Genomic DNA, 16,687 nt, shown 5'->3' with positions numbered 1-16,687 from the left:
TGAAGTCCATTTTTGTAAATAAAAACCTCTGTGATTAAAAGGTTTCTTTGCAGAGCGCACTGAGAAAACCTCTTCTATCATTCCATGTCTGCAGTAGAGGTCAAATTAGTGGAATTAATATCACATGAACAAACTGGTAGCTGTGCAGCAGGGGGGTTTTCTGGCAATGGCTCTTGCTTTTCCTGCAGCCTATGACTGAGTGTGTGTAGTATTCCCTGGCTGCAAAGTGGCGTTTTCTTTCAACTATCGCGTATATAATCAATTGTTTGTCTGTTGTTTTTAGAATATGTGTATTCTTCTCTATCTGCAGCCCTCTGAGAGAAGGCGGGCGGAGAAAAGACAGATGAGAGTGACAGAATTATGCGTGTGGCTTTGTCCAATTTGTGTGCATTTCTGGGAATCTGCAAGTCTTTTTTTTTTTCAACCTCTTTCAAAGACCTCTCTCTCTGACAAATAAAGACTTTCACTCCAAATCTCTGGCAGACTCCCAAATCCGGCAGATTTCGAGCCTAATTGGCCCAAACAACAGCGAGGGGTATCTTGTCTCTGCAAATGACTGTAGCATTTTGTAAAGAACAAGAGCAGCATTTGTTTGGTTTGTTTAAACCCTTCTGCAAATAAAACTTAAAATTAGCAAAGAAACACATGCGGATAAGAAACCTACTGAATGAGCCAACATAAATGAACTGTGGTTAGAAAATACATGATAGTTAAAAACCAGATGCCATTTGAAAAAGCCAGCTCACCACCACTTTTTCAGTAACCCACGCATGACCTGGTTTTATTCCCACTAAATGTGAAAGCAGTTGTTGGTTTAAAGATCAAACCTCTTCCGCTTCTTTGGTCTTCACTTGGTCAGCCGTAAGATCTGTACCATCGAACAGCAATGACAAAAGCATGCCAAGTCAGTCCTTTTCTTTTCTTAGATGTCTCTCAACACACATATCTCCAACAAACACAGCAGACTTCAGCAATAATTGGTACACAAAACAGTGAGGGGTGTCTCGGCTATCGCCAACATTTCATTAAAAGCCTGTGGGACACGTTTTTTTTGTCACGCTTGAAAAACATTACAAACCACAAAATGTTTTTCACTTCAAGCGAGAGACAGCCGAGCTGATGTACTACTGTGGTGCCGCTGTGTACATTCACTGTTGAAATTCATGAGCTGCACAATATCGAAGTTAATTTATATGCAGATATCAACAGAGAGTTGCTTAATGAATTATACATAGCAGATGCAAGCCACAGAAGACAGATGAGTGAAATTAATGTGCACTTGCAATTCTAGACCCTGGCCGCATTTGGGATCAGAACCATGGGAGAGATATCAGGCGATGGAGGGTTACGTCAAACGCTATTTATGAGGCAATTTGATGCCATATGAGTAACGCAGCAATCACTTCGTTGACAAAGATGCCAGAATTCTAAATAAGTAAGTATTTCCACTAAAATGAGTATTTCTATTTGCTAATGAACATTTAAAGAAATCCTACTGCAAACTACAGAGACTTACAGGGGAAGTTATTGATAAATAACTCCTTTTAAAATTGTAATTCCCTCTCAAATTCCCAATTTGTGTGATTCATATATGTAGTTATTGTGGTCCCTTAACACCCATACCCTAAAACTACTTTAATTTTAATTCATAGCCTCAATTAATACAGTTTGAACATGGATGTATTTGGATAATAAACACAACGTTGTGTTATATTTAGCCTCCCTTAGAGAAGGAATATTACAGAGTTGTTTCAAAAGGCTGAAAATGAAACGGCATAGGAAGATATTTGAGAACCAAATTAAACAGTTTAAATAAGGGGGGGGGGGGGTACACTGAGTAAGTCTACAGATATAAAAAGTAAAAGGGATGTAATTTGATGGTATAAATTAAATAAATCTCAGATAACATCTGGGAACAAAAATATTTCCCTGCTATCCCGCTTGTTGAATTTCATTAAGTTCCTTATGTACATATCTTTAAATGACGCATTCTTTGTGATGTTTAATTCATGGTCCACCATCAGCTTCACTACAACACATGAATCTACATCATTCTTTTTCTCTGAATAACTTCATGTTCCTGTGGCTCTCTGGAGCACAACGGTCCACAGGACTTCCAATATATTTTAATCTGAATACTCCCGATAGTGGAAACCTGTTATGTTAAAGAATGTATTACGCTGCCCGGAATGCTGTATAACAAAGGAGGCCTCAGGAAGAACTGGGCATAAATAAAACTGCTGAATGTCAGGACGGAGCGCATACAGCTTACCCTGACACGAGCGTTACTCGGAACAAGCACAATGTGTAGCTAGACAGAAAAACCTGCCTTTGTTAGCTCAGGGACTGTGAAATGAAATCGAATAATGTGGACAGCAGGAGCTGAGGCTCAGCTGAGGATGTAGCTCTCCAGTGTCAACACACATCAATAAACAACCTAATAAAAAGCCCTGTGGTTAAAACATTATTTCAGCTGCTGTTCTCCGCGCAGACGTGCTGAAAAACGCTGCTAAAACCTCACGTTCAAATCCTGCTGTTGGCTCTGTGTCCTACAGGTGGTTGCTGTGCGTTCAGCATGTTATATGCATTAACAGCTCCTCCAACCCTTTGTCTTGTCTTCCTCTCGCGTCTGATCTATGATGTCACTCTCTCACTGTCAGTATTTTCTCTTTCTATTGATCGAGGTGGACACGCACAGATAAGGCCCACACACCAGGGCCATAAAATAAGGTGGCAAATCCATTAAAAGGCTGTTTTGGTGTGATCCTTATCTCTTCCTGTCTCAGTCTCTCCCATCATTTCCATCAAATCCCTCTCTACAGATGTGAGAGAGCGTTTGATTGACAGGTAGAAGTAGCCACAGCAGTACACAGCCGATAGGGATCAGTGCGTCTGCTGCTGATGGGCATTTATACCACTTGGCTGGCCTCAAGATTTTAAGATCAAACACCTCTCTGTGGGTGTGGGTGTGTGTGTGTGTGTGTGTGTGTGTGTGTGTGTGTGTGTGTGTGTGTGTGTGTGTGTGTGTGTGTGTGTGTGTGTGTGTGTGTGTGTGTGTGTGTGTGTGTGTGTGTGTGTGTGTGTGTGTGTGTGTGTGATAAAGGATTACCCAAGATCTTTCAATGAGGAAAGTAAGCATATATAGAATTTGAGTTTGGAAGTTATTTTGAAGAATTATGGGGATTTGTTGAATAAACATCATGGTTTATTGCATTTGAAGGCACATCTGCTTTTTAACTAAAGTTGAGATCAGCCATTTGAACCAAAAATATGTTTTATAGAATGTGGCACACAAAGGGAATGTGGCCTGTCCCTTTAGTCAAAGATTCATTTCACTTTTAAAAATAAAAAACTGGCAGGTGATGGGGCTTTGGAGACCCTTCATATGACATAAATGTACTTTCAGCCAAACTTTATTTGTGGTAGGGCCCAGTTATTACAATGAAGAGCCTTATTTGTTCATTAAATGCACGGGATGAACCATTATCTTCGCTAAGCCCAAATAAAGACAACTAGGAAAAATGTTATTTTCAATATCAGAGGGAAAATCGTGGACAACAGCGACGCTTTTAGTAGTGTCTCCAAATGCATTACGGTAACTTTATACAACATAGTTGAAGTTAAGGCTACAGGGGAAGGGTTCAAACTAATTCAAACATTTACAAGTTAGCTCAAACTTGTTAAAACCTTACTTTTGTTTTAGAAATGAAGCTCTGAAGAACACTGAAGTGCAGCAGCTTATGTTTCCCTTGCCTTTCGTTGGCACGTACACACAAAAGCAGCAGGTGTGAAAGGCTCTGTGTTGTAGCTTTCCAATTAGATGATATTACGGGGACCTTATTTCCTGTGCTTGACATCAATGACACTGTGTGTGTGTGTCCTTGTGTTGAGATAGAAAAGCAATGATGTGTGCACACAAGGAAAGACGAGAAATTAACAAACATACACACACTTGCCCACACTTGCATACACATTCGGGCGCAGGTGTTCATCAAACACGTTATTTCCCACTTGACCAGCCAGAAAGATAATACTATGTTGCTGTGCAAAGAGACGCATCCAACAACAATATACCTCTCCGCTTCCTGCCGTGTAACGTGTCATTATGTCAACGCTTCTTTTTTTATCTGCTCCTCGCAAATCCCAAGTCAGCTTTAACAATTTCCTCTCACACCTGATGCACTTGTTGCAAAATCCCTCCATTTTCTCCATCTTTATTAGACCAGACCATACTGGACCCTGTCTAATTACTTTAATGATTCTCTAAATCCACATTTTGATTTGAATGGTAAGGTCACAACAAAGGTTAAACTTCTTTCTTTCAGCACTGACGCCTACGGATGCAATAAAGATCACACTAGCACACATACATGCACAAGCCAACACTGGGCTGCGTTTTCATGATGATCTGTGTTCCAGCTATGGCTTCTCTTTGATGCCCAATTAACTCAGGCAGACCTGGCTAGCTCATCCAATTATTATTTCAGCTTAGCAAGTACAGTGTGGCAGGCACAGAGGTGATGTCATGGCTAGGCAACCACCGACACACTGCTCTCACTGCAGGCCCTGCACTAAATACATACCATTAGGTTAAAAAGCAGAACTTTCAGTTAATATAGCATGGTGCAACTCTTTGTCACATTGGGATTTTTCTCCTTCACACCTTTATGTCACTTCCTGCATTTGATGATTCCTGGTGTCTCACTCTGCCTACTGCTTCTTCCTCTTCTCGCTGCACATACGCCTCTCTAACTCCCCAATGAGCTCTGCATTCCCCCCCTATTTTTCAGAATTTACCCCTTTCCTGTGAGTTCCATCTTCTCTCACCTGCATCCTTAACACCTCCTCTCCCTTCATGCTTTCTCAAACAAATAATTTAATTCCTTCCGGCTTCCTTTATTGTTTCTTTGTTTTCCCTTGCACTAAAGACTGAAGAAAAGGAAGGAGGATAATGGAGTATGGGGGAGAGAAGGGCAGTTGGCTGACAGAGGGAGTCCCATCTGCAGTGAGCTCATTAGAAGATGGGAGGACTATCGGCTACAGAAACACGGAGGCATCCAAACACATTTCTCTCTATATGTCTATATGTGTGTGTTCCATGCTCTCATTTATCACAAACATATCCGATACACAGTCAATTGTATTTCTTTTTTCACCTTGCAGTACCATGAGGCCATTCATTTTTACTACATGTGGTATCAGTGGAAATCGAGCTATAAATCCAAAGCATTGTTAAAGTAGAACAACTTTTCTTCTTCTCTTTTATTTGCAGTGTACAAAGAAGGAGTGAGATGAATTACTGATAGGGAAATGCTCAGGGATACTTTAGAAAGCTGAATCTCCAACAGCTGCCTGAGCTTGACCCTGCTTTTGTGCATTAAAGCTAGCTGATAAATGATCATGGGGTTTTCAACGGGGCCTTGATTCTTAACGCCTCTCTCCAAAAGTGGGCAAAGAAGTCATTGTCCTTTATCGCATTTGCCTAAACTCTGAAATTTGGAGCTACTTGAATGCAAGTGCAAGTGGAGATTTAAACTATGCCGCTTTCACGTTCCAGTCCGATCGGCGGTAATGTAATGACGCTGCCCACTCCTTTCACCTCTAAACCACAAATAATTATTTCCATTTTCTGTGGCTTGAATGTGAAGGTCAGCAGATGGCGGGGATACACTAATGGTGCTGGGAAGCATGAAAAAAGGATGGTGTCCATTTTTTGCTTTTTGTAACAGAAGGTTATTCAACTGATCCCCAAACACTAACATTACTCACCCTCCCTCGCAGAAAAAGGGCCCAAAGGTCAGTGACAGCCAACATCCTTTGAGCTGTGAGGGATTGTGCTCAAGGACTCTCAAGTGATAAACATGAGTCACTGCCAGTCAAGAGTTTATCTTTCAAACTGCGGGATACAAAGTAAGAAATGAAAGAACCTATTCACTGCAAGGTTGGATACATTCCTGATAAAGCAAGCTATTTAATTACCACTGCTTGATAACAAAGCCATGATAATTCGATTTGAATTATAAATAAAACTGTAACATCTCCATTGTTACCTGGACATCCACATTGGGTGCCCTGCACAGCACCCTTGAAGGAAAGAAGAGTGAAACCACAGGTTTAATGGTGCATAACATGTATGTAATCTTGTAACAATTCCACAGTAATGGGGATATCGTCAAAGTGTCCATTAGCCGTGGTACATCAGCGTTCTTTATGTCATTAAACTAGCTCATGAGAAACCCGTCACCGACGCGAGCGTCAAGTCATCTGATAGATGAACACGCCGAGGCTGTCAATTAGCAGCCTCACCCTGTGCCCATGAATATGCAATCAATGCAATCGGCAAGTATGGATCAAATGTCAGCCGTCTGCCTGAGGCCCATTCACATTGCATTTTAGTGAACATATGGAAGAAAGCAGGAACATCAAAGTGATTATCAAAGCATTGGCTCTTCTTGACAGTTTGTGCTCTACCGTTGTCTCTTGGCTTATTTTGCTTTCTTCTTTTATCACATAGTAGTATTGGATAGAAAGGACATGAAAACACCTACACAAGTCTACACAAAAAGTGCTATTTCTGGTGTGTTCAAGTAGAATAAGGTTGTGGATTTCCTTTCTGATAATAACGACACTGATTATAAAAGATACGGTCAGTGCAACAATAGCTTTTTCCCAACTCATGTTGACAAACCAGCAGCATCAGATGTTGCCTCTGGGCTTGTGTCACACCTCAAAGAGGTGCCATATGTGCCACCAGGCCTCAGAGCTCCTCTGGAGGAAATTCATTTGTGCATTTTAAACAGTCAGCTAATCTAATATTTAGGGTCTCTGTAACGTGTGAAAACAATATTGGAGAGACAGACAGTGCTCCCACTTGTTTAAAGTATCTGAGTCAAATTGTACTCCAAATAAGGATGTGGGATGGGATGGGCCTGTGTTCAAATAATAAAAGTACAGAGTGACACTCGGGGGAAGAACTTTTTGAACTTGCCTACTTTGAGGTGAGGTCAAAGGTCAGGTTTCTGTGTTAGACCCCCCCTGGACCTGGTTGAAATTCAGTGACTTGCTCATTGACAGGTGCTCCAGGTACTGCTGCTGGAGCACACACTCCCTGCTCACTATGCTGTCTTACATATCAAATGAATTATGAAAGTTCTGAAAGTGAAAGTGGAAGGGATGAAACCAGTTCCATCCTGCTGAATGATTTACATCGCGTTATTTATTATAAGCTGTAAAAAATGTCATCAGAAGATCAAATTTGTGGGCTGACAAATTTGACTAGTCTTGATGTCAATATACCACAGTTACTGCACCGTTTTCTAAAGCATTACACACTAAATGGAGCTACTTTACAGCACGGAGAGATGATTTTGAGGCTAAACCTTTCAGCACAATTGGCCAAACATCAAAGCATCCATTTGAAAGAGGAGTATCAACCACTCTTGATCTCGATGTATGCTCATTTCACATGTCAAGAAGTGGCCTAGAGTAAGGGAAAAATAAAAATACATCTTTGCTGTATCAGATATATGAATGATACACAACATCAATGCACCAAACCACACCCCACTTGTCAAATAAAAACTCAACAGTTACAGTATTTTCATTTCTCCCTGACCCTGCTCTGCTTCAGGGAGAATAACTATAATTCAAAGTATTCCCTCCCTATCCTCAGCACTAGCAGCTCATCCCAGCAGATCTTTGGACTGTCGTCAGCAGTCCATCCTGTGGACGCCTGCCAGTAGCCCCACTGTCCGATCAATAGGCACCGGCGGCTAGCTTTCCCCCTTTTGCTCTCTCTCCCTCTCTCTGCTACCTCTGTATAAAGGCTGCTCTGTTCTGCCGGCGCAGCATAGTGATTAGGCATTAGGCCTGCGCTGCTGTGTGAATTAGCTTAATCTGTGTCCGCGATGAAGGACGAGGCTTTTCATGCCCACTGGAGACATTCACTGGACATAAAAGAAGCTAATCTTTAGGAAATTTAGAGAGGGGTTGAAGTGGGTGTGAGGGAAACAGGGATTGCTTGAGACAGTTCCCACAGTGATTTTTTGTTTCAAATCCATCCAAGTTTTTGAAGATGTGTGGCAAGGTGATCGTTCTACTGTCATCCCTTAAAGAACAGGAGAAGTGGATAACATGCAGGTGGAAGAATAGAGAGAAAATCTATATTCCCATATTCCTGCAGCAGAGGTCAGTTTAAGGGGAATTAGAGGGGATTGAATGTTACATGGAAGCTTACCTGGCCACAAAGGAAGCTGTCTAACCTGAAGTGCCAAACCCAAAGTTTTATAGTTTCAAAGCAACACTGACAAAAGACAAAGGATTTAATGTGATATACCTGAGCGCGCACTAACACTCTTTCCCCCTCTGTGCTTCCTCTGTCCAGCATGCACCTGTCCAAGTGCTGACATACACTAGGCTGAACATGAACCCACAGCATGCCTAACAGTAGAAGCCCCAGCCCCCCTCCTCCTCCTCCTCCTCCTCCTCTCCTCCACATCATTTGCTGGATATATTGTACGCCCTTGACAAACTACCAGTGCACAATCCCCCCTGTCCACTGTCCACTATTGAAAGCTCAAGTACAGCCGTAGTCTTACCCATACTCTTATCCTTGGATCACCTTTCCTGCTCCAACACCTTACAGACAAAAGGCATTTCCATAAAACAACTTAACAGGCATCAGTGGACAGAGATTTATAAGCAATAATCTTCCCTATAATACCCAAGGCACCTGTTTGGCCCCAGTAATAAATCATATTCCACCCTAGGCTAATATCTTGAGCAGATCATTTTAAGGAAACACAAGTTAACTTCTGGTTGTGAATGGACTTCCCCAAACCAATCATCTGGCTAGGGAGATCCTCCATTTTTGTTTACACGGTGCTTTTCACACCTTAAAAGCACTTTTACGCACAACCAATGGGGAATGTGGGTCAGCTGGAGCTAAATATCTGTAGAGTGTTGGGTGATCCGAGCACAGTCGGACTCTTGTGTCTGAGAGGAGCGTGTTATCAAAAGCAGGGCACCAGCACTTTCCAGAAATCACCCACCATGCATGATCAAGAAGTCTTTTCCTGTGCCTAGCCAAACTACGTCCCACTTTGGGGAATGAAAACAGACTAAACACACAGACCTGTCACCTCCTTCCTGCCTGCCCGATCACATGAAGTCTACAGCAGGGAATAAAAAGCGATGACTTACCGAAATGAGATCCTGTGCACTGTCAGCGTCCGGCTTCCCCTCGTTTCCCTCGTGCCACTGGTCCGCCTCTCCTTCCAGTCAATCCGCAATGTGCTCTGCTCAGATCAGATCACAACGGAGCGGTGCGCCTTTTCGCTGCGTCCTGCGTCCAGAGTTGCCAGGGATGGAGCGACCATTTGCCGGGATCCTGGGCCGGGGGTGCGAGGCTGAGGCATCCGCAGGGAGGAGGAGAAGGATGTGGAGGAGACAAAGGAGGAGGAAGCGTGGCGCTGGGTGCGAAACACGAGAAAGAACGAAAGAGAGGAAGAGACGAAGAGAGAGGAGAGCAGCAAAGCACTGCAGCTACCGGGAGGAAACACCACCGAGAGGAGGCAGACAGCAGCTCCCTGTCTCGCTCCTGCACTCCCTCACGCACATGCGCGCGCGAAACAGTGCCATCATTTAAGGATACAGAGCGCCATCTTCAGGTGGCGCGTGGTGGCGAGGTTGGGAGTTGCCTCATGTATTTAATATGTCACATGTGCATATTTTAATGGTGATTTATTTTCTTTTTGGACAGGGTGTGTGTCAGTGTACCTCCATAGCAAGTGCTGTGTGCATGTCATTACTTCCGAAGGTCATCCTTGGTACCAATTAGAACACGCACAAGCAATAATTTATTCATTTGAGGCCTTCCTTGACCTTGATTCTTAACCTTACCCTCAATCCATCTTTAACCCTTTGGTAAACTATGTAATAATCATAACATTCAACACCACCGCTACCAACCCCACCCGTGTTGTCATACATCCCCCATCCCCCCTCTGCACATATACACACTCCATGGCAACCAGATCCCTGTTGGGTTCTGATGATGATAATATCACCTGACCTGCCCTCCATCATCTTTCCGCCCCTGTCCCCTTCAGTTTTCACATACACACATACACACACACACACACACACACACACACACACACACACACACACACACACACACACACACACACACACACACACACACACACACACACACACACACACACACACACACACACACACACACACACCTGGTTTCCCAAGGTCAAGAATTGCTGAGTATTTCAGAGACGTTGCTGTATCATATTCTGCAAAGTCAGTTCTGCTGGCTTGGACAGATTGAGGATTTATTTCCTTCTTTCCTCTTTTTTTTTACTCTCTCCTTTTTCATTTCTTTCACTATGTTCTTTCACTCTCTTTGCAGGCATTAAAATGTCTTCATCATGTTGAAATGTGGCCATTGTGCACACAGTGTCTGTCTCCTGTTAATTCGGAGTCTAGTCTCTTTTATTGTTTTTTAATCAAATAATGTTCCCTCACATTTCATACTTTCTTCTTTAAAAATAAACAAGAAAATGTGATTAGCAAGAAACTGTGCGGTTTTTTTCTGAAACGCTTGTTGTACTAATAACCATTATATGGATAGCGATCCGTTTATTCTGGATAGCACAATAATAATATATTGGAACGTATTTTTGCATTCATCTTCTCAATTTGCATGTATTTATTTGTATAAGTGGCACAGCATAATAGCATATTTACCCCCAAACTGTGTTCTGTTGAATAACATGATATAGTGATGGGAAAAACATATGCTGCAGAGGTATAAACATAATCCTGAGCGGTGGGACGTGTGGAGGACAATCTGTTGAAGTTGGGCCGGGTGTCTTCAAGATCCTCACAACACTATGTTAACACTTATTAAACTTTCAAAAAGAATCAACAGAGTCAAGAGAGTTCCAATAGAATGGAGTTTACTGAAAATTCAACAGTACAACACGAGTCAGGTTCATGAAAACATAATGTTATTATATATGTCCCATACACATATAAAATATCCCACAGACGCTGTGTAAGCAGCTACATACTGGGTATTCAGTGTTCATATTGTATGGAAATGGAGTCAAAATAAGCCCCAACATATATGACAGTAAAAGAAAACAGCCATGCATTTTACACAATAATAAAGACAGTTGGCATTTGCATCCACATTTATTTTAAACTTGCACTTTAATTAATGTATTTTTAAATATTAATATTTGAGTTGAGCCATATTTAAGTGTCTGCAATACCTAGAACCAGGTTACTAGGAGGATTGCTTTCAGTGAATTTATCCTAGATAAATAAAGGTTTATAAAAGTTCAAATCAACCATATTATCTGGCATGATGATCAGTCATGCTTCATCTCAGTAGCAACAGTTATTGTGTACAACTTCATTGGTTTTTGAATGTTTCGGTGTGACCTCTATAGCCAAAGCATTGCTGACACTTGAAAACTGACTGCTTGAGAATCTCGTTAATTATCACCAGTCATCTGTTTAGTTTCATTTGTTTACAGCAGGAGGTTTTGTGTTCACTGCCTGTTTGAAATCTTTCTCTTGTTTGTTGCTTTCACCCTGCACATATGGACAAAACAGACACATTTCACTTAATGATTCCATCATCCCATATTGTAGCATTACATTACATCATAGTTAAATCTATTTTGCATATTTCTGCCTGCTGTTTACAGACTGGGAACTGATTTCTTACAAGCGTTATGAAGGTGAGAGGAACGAAAAAGGCAAGCAAGTGAGGTCAATCTGAGTTTATCTCATTTAAATATATATCTTCTACAAGAACTAATTTCAGGATTTTCTAATAACAAATTTTAATTGTGCACTTCTTATTGTGCTTCTTCTATTCTTGTGCACACATGTTTAAAGACTCTCCATTAGGTGGTGCTACTGAGCTGAACTACTTTTCAAAGTGTTTTTTTATTACATTTTTAAATCGAAATACTTGTGTTTAGATATTTTCCAAAACAATGAATTTTCTCCGTGTCCACTTATGCCTGAAAGATGCCACAACATTACTTCCTGTTTGTGTGTCACTAATTACTCCTGAGTCTTGTTTGTGCATCCACAATGATAAGAGTGAGTACCAAAGGTCAAGCAATGAAGGAGTTTATAAATAGAGCCTCACAAATATTTGTTTCAAGTTGCAACACATGAAACACAGCTGCGATAAAGCCTGTCCCTAGACATTTTTTACATATAATTTCACCCCCTTTGGAATGCTGCACTGGGCACTCACTGTAATCCTGTGAAGATGTTTGTTAAAGATACCATTGAAACTAAAGACAAATATTTACTCTAGTAGGACAGATGTGTTTACTACAAAAATGTGGAAATACTGAGAATTAAAAAGAAAATTAAACAACTTTACTCGTCACCCCATTAATATAAAAAGCTTTCGGAGACGCCATTTGTCAATGGCATTATGGATATCTATCCCATAACTCCCTATAATAACATATTGAGCAGCAGATGAGCAGCAGATGAACACAGAGCGAGATCACTGCCAATTCCACGTCAGGGATAGGAAGAACAGAGCGCAGTCGGATGCTGTGGAGGTGGATGAAGCAAACCAGAAGGCATTCAGCACAGCCTGAGCATCTCAAATGCTTTATCAAATGAGACACCAAACTGCAAAAGAGGCTAGTGGCTGAAGTGTGTGTACAACATAACCTTAAACGTATTCCAAAACAGTGGGAATAAAGAAGCAAATAAAGGATTCATATTTTGGATTTTCAGCTGCAGAGATTTCCTCCCATTCAGCCATTACAATGACAAGTCTTCCTTAAAGCTAGAATCTGTACTAAGATAAAACAGAGAAGGATAAGAACATTACAAATTCCACTTTTTATTTCCTTTTTAATTCACCCCCAATGCCCCATCCCCATTCATAAAATATGATGCAACTCAGTTTACGGGAAATGTAGTTTCTGTCAAGAATATTATGCAAGAGTCTATTTCAGGATGCTTTCCAAAGTCACACCCTCATGTGTGTCCGTCAGTGGAAAAGGCGTTGCAGTTCATGGGTGTGTGCACAAAACGAACATTGGCTGTAAAGAAATCATTCTGGAATAAATCCTAATACATCTACTGTATAAATGTGTGTACTGCTGACTCAATTGTTCAATAATCAGAGGAATGTTACAACTAGCTAGCTGCCTGACAAGGAAGGAAGACAAACCGTTTTTGGAATTTAACTGATGTTTATTTATGAAAATAATAATCAGACAGTTCACAGGTGACAGCATTGGGATATAATCCTGCTGCCGTCTTTCTACTACTCCAGGTAGAGACCTAATGGGTGCTTCATCTTAATGTGTACTCACTTTGAATTGTCCACAAATTTGGAATTCCAAAAGGACTTTACCTCCAGATGTACAATGGATTTTAAATGACTCCACCCTTTGTGTAACTTACCATTGTTTTTAAAGGGTTGACGCCTGTTTCACGAAATATACTCCTTTTCCAGTGAATTACAGCGCAGAGGAGAATGTGTTGTCTTCGTGATGGATTGGCTCTCTGAAGCAAGTTACATGGTGTGTGTGTAGCTCCTTTCACAACACAGACACAGGTCGGCTCTTTGAAACGGGCGGTTGTTCTTGGCCTTAATCTTTTAGCCTCCCTCTTCCGTTACGCCGTGAGAACTAAAGCAACAGACAAGATACACACACAGCCCAAACGTTAGCATAGTGTGTACAAACACAAATATAAAACAAAGGAAATAAGACATGGTGCACACGTTAACAATACCTTGTTGGCCGCTTGTCATGAAAGGAGATTCTGATCTTAAAAATGTCTTCTGCTGCTGATACCACAGACACTGCTACAGCAGCTTCAATAAAGACGTCTGCCCACGTTGAGCTTCACAGTGCGTAAACAAAACACGCAGTACCAATACACAACGAAACAAACATTGCTTCAGAGGCCCCAAAACCACAGAAGCTTACAATCACAATGCATTGTTGTTAAACATATAACACAAACTGCCTTTTAAACCATGCTATATTTGAACTCCTTTGATATAATATGAAATAAAGTATTTATTTATTTAACTTAATTATGAAATGAATTATATGTTAAATGAGGCAACTTTGTTCTGTCATTTACAGCCTGAATGGATCGGGAAACCAGTGACTGCCTGAAGAGTGGGAGAGACAGATTCATCATGGTCAGCATGTTACAGGGACTATGCATGCTTTGTGCTAATGACCTGAAATGAGACAATACACTAGTCATTAAATGATCCACAACAGGCGGAGAATACAACAAAAACAGACTCAACAATTCCCAATAATTTCTTCCCAACTTTCAACCTGTTCAGCAGCTGTCATCGACATCTGCCTCACAATTGGTGTCTTCAAATATCGTTTGTTTTTTTTAAATTACCAATAGCCTCCTGTCCTCAGTAGCTACAGACCACTTTCAAAAAACACTTTCCACAACTCTATCTAACTGTGCACAGGTGCAGTTATTGAAGTTTGTGTTCTGAGCCTGCCCTGCACAGAGATCAGTACTGTTAAAGTAAGAAATGACCGTGGGTTAGGGTTAATGCACATCTTTTTTATCTTTCACTTTCCATGATTCATAATAGGCATAATAGGGCCTCTTTAAATCTTCAACCTGTTTAGAGGCCTTCATGTTCAATGCATTTGACAACTTAAAAATACTTTACTACATTCCTGTTGGCTTATCAAAAATCCTCGGCCATCCAGAACTCTAAGACATTTATCTAGGATTTGCAACACTTGTTTTAATTTGTGATATGTTACCTCGACCTTACAGAAGGACAGAAAACATTTAAAGTAATAGCTAAGATGGAGTAAAAGTTCGCATCAGCACATAAATGTTAACCACAAACATTTCATTACTAATTTTAGAGTTATAAAAACTCCTGTATTACACACATAGTTTGTCAGTGAATCACCAGGAAACAAGAGACATCTTTGTGTTACCTCGCGGATGTCATGGTAACCTGGATCGTTGTCTGGTTCCCCCAGTGTGCCATTCCTGGCAACACTATCATGATCTGATGGATGTGTTTAATTACTGCAGGCTCCAACACTGAAACACGCACACACACTTCATTTATGTGCACGTTTTTAAACAAACCAGCTGAACACCAATACATGATTATACAAACGGATATTAGTGCACTACATTCTGACCTCAATTTAAAGACACAGGTAGGAACAGCAACAGTCAATAAGTACAGTCACATAGAAACCCGTTGCAAATTATTAAGCCTCGTTCCTGCATGCATTCTTCTTTCCATGGTAACAACGAACAGAGCCAACACATGCTCTCTGCCCTCATTAAAAATGACAGCGTTCATCCATTGCTGTAGTTATATGCTTTTGCTAAATTTTATCAGAGGTAAACATCCAATAATGTAGTACTTTTCACTTTTCTGTCAACAAATGTGACATGTATGCTTACTGTATGTAATTTGATTCATTTGCAGACAATGCAGTAAGGATCTGTGGTTCATATGTGTACTGATTTATTAAGATGGGAAGATTTTATACTTTGCTCCTGTCAAGAAAAAATGCTCTTACTTCTCTTACAATTATTTGTTAGTTTCCAAAAAAGCACAGTAGAGCAGTGCATATTATGAGCATTCAAGCAGCAACAAAAAGTGTTATTTTTTCCGAAACTGTATCAGTGCCCGACATTTCTGCCCAATGAATCATTCCCGGATAAGCTCTGCAACAGTTTGGGGAGTTACAACAAAGAGAAGTAGTAGTCCGTGAGAATAAATCAACAATAAAACTGTCAATTAGTGGAAGATGATTACACCTGAGGCCATATTATGTTCAACTGTGTAGCCAGGTGGGAGGGGTTTGCTGAAACAGTATTTGAATACATGGTTCCAAAAATGTGTCAAACAGCCTAGAGGTGCTAACATGAAACACAGCCAATTGCAATACTGCTGTCACGTTGGAATTTCAAAAATAATTTTTCAAAGTGAATCTGACAAGGCTCAAGAGTAGAGTGAAACCTCTGCTGGCGAGGAAGGAAGTAAAATCACATGCTGCTGTTGCGTTGGACGCAAGGACGTGGAGAATGACAGTAAACCCTGCACGCTAAAGCCACCGGAACCACGGGAGGACCACTGCTGTTTTCAGTGTTAAAACAAGACAAACAGAGAATCAATGAAGATACGCGAGAGAGACTCACTTTTTAGGGTCACTTTCCACTCTGGCCTGCGGTGAAATGAATAATGATCAATGGTGAGTAAATAAAGCGAAGGCGCGCAGGTCAATTCAGCTCGCGTAAAGCGCTGACGCACTGAAAAAACGGACATTTAACACACCAAACTCTACCCGAATTAGAGCCGATGTCAGGTTCGTGCTAGTGTATGGATGGTGGAGCACTCTTGTGAAGTATCTGCCATGTAAAGCAGTGTGTAGTGAACCGGTATCGAAACTTACCGAGAGCCGAAGGGACCGGCATCCGTCCACTAGTCCTCTCTGCTGAGCCTCTGGCTGACTGGCTGTTTTGTCGGAGACTTAATGGTTCTACAAACAGGGGAATTCCGTGTTAATAACCTCCCATCTGCCAGTCAGAGGGAAACTGAAAGATTGGGATTTACGGGAATTGACTTCTGGGTTAAAGGAATTGACAGTCTCTG

At 41.2% G+C, this 16,687-nt stretch overlaps 1 protein-coding gene and 1 long non-coding RNA gene across 4 annotated transcripts in view; both read right to left on the bottom strand.

The window, feature by feature from the left end:
- ctnnd2a (catenin (cadherin-associated protein), delta 2a) overlaps positions 1–9,504 on the bottom strand; it is a 190,715-nt gene extending 181,211 nt beyond the window's left edge. The window contains exon 1 of the mRNA XM_063912108.1: positions 9,202–9,504. The gene's annotated coding sequence lies outside the window, so the exon portion shown is untranslated. The remainder of the gene's footprint in view (positions 1–9,201) is intronic.
- A 1,452-nt stretch (positions 9,505–10,956) lies between these two features.
- LOC134883744 (uncharacterized) lies at positions 10,957–16,687 on the bottom strand. Of its 3 annotated transcripts, none has more exons than XR_010168320.1 (4): positions 16,488–16,687; positions 13,807–15,117; positions 13,474–13,700; positions 10,957–12,859 (listed from the first exon to the last, which is right to left on the bottom strand). It is a non-coding gene; the product is annotated as an uncharacterized LOC134883744 (long non-coding RNA). The 3 variants fall into 3 exon arrangements; XR_010168319.1 differs by having other exon boundaries at positions 10,957–12,606; XR_010168321.1 differs by lacking the exon at positions 10,957–12,859 and adding an exon at positions 12,866–13,106.

The sequence above is a fragment of the Eleginops maclovinus genome, chromosome 21, assembly GCF_036324505.1.
Source record: "Eleginops maclovinus isolate JMC-PN-2008 ecotype Puerto Natales chromosome 21, JC_Emac_rtc_rv5, whole genome shotgun sequence".
In the NCBI taxonomy this organism is placed as follows: domain Eukaryota; kingdom Metazoa; phylum Chordata; class Actinopteri; order Perciformes; family Eleginopidae; genus Eleginops; species Eleginops maclovinus.
Note: the sequence above shows the minus strand (reverse complement) of the source record. Positions and strands in the feature narration are given on the sequence as shown.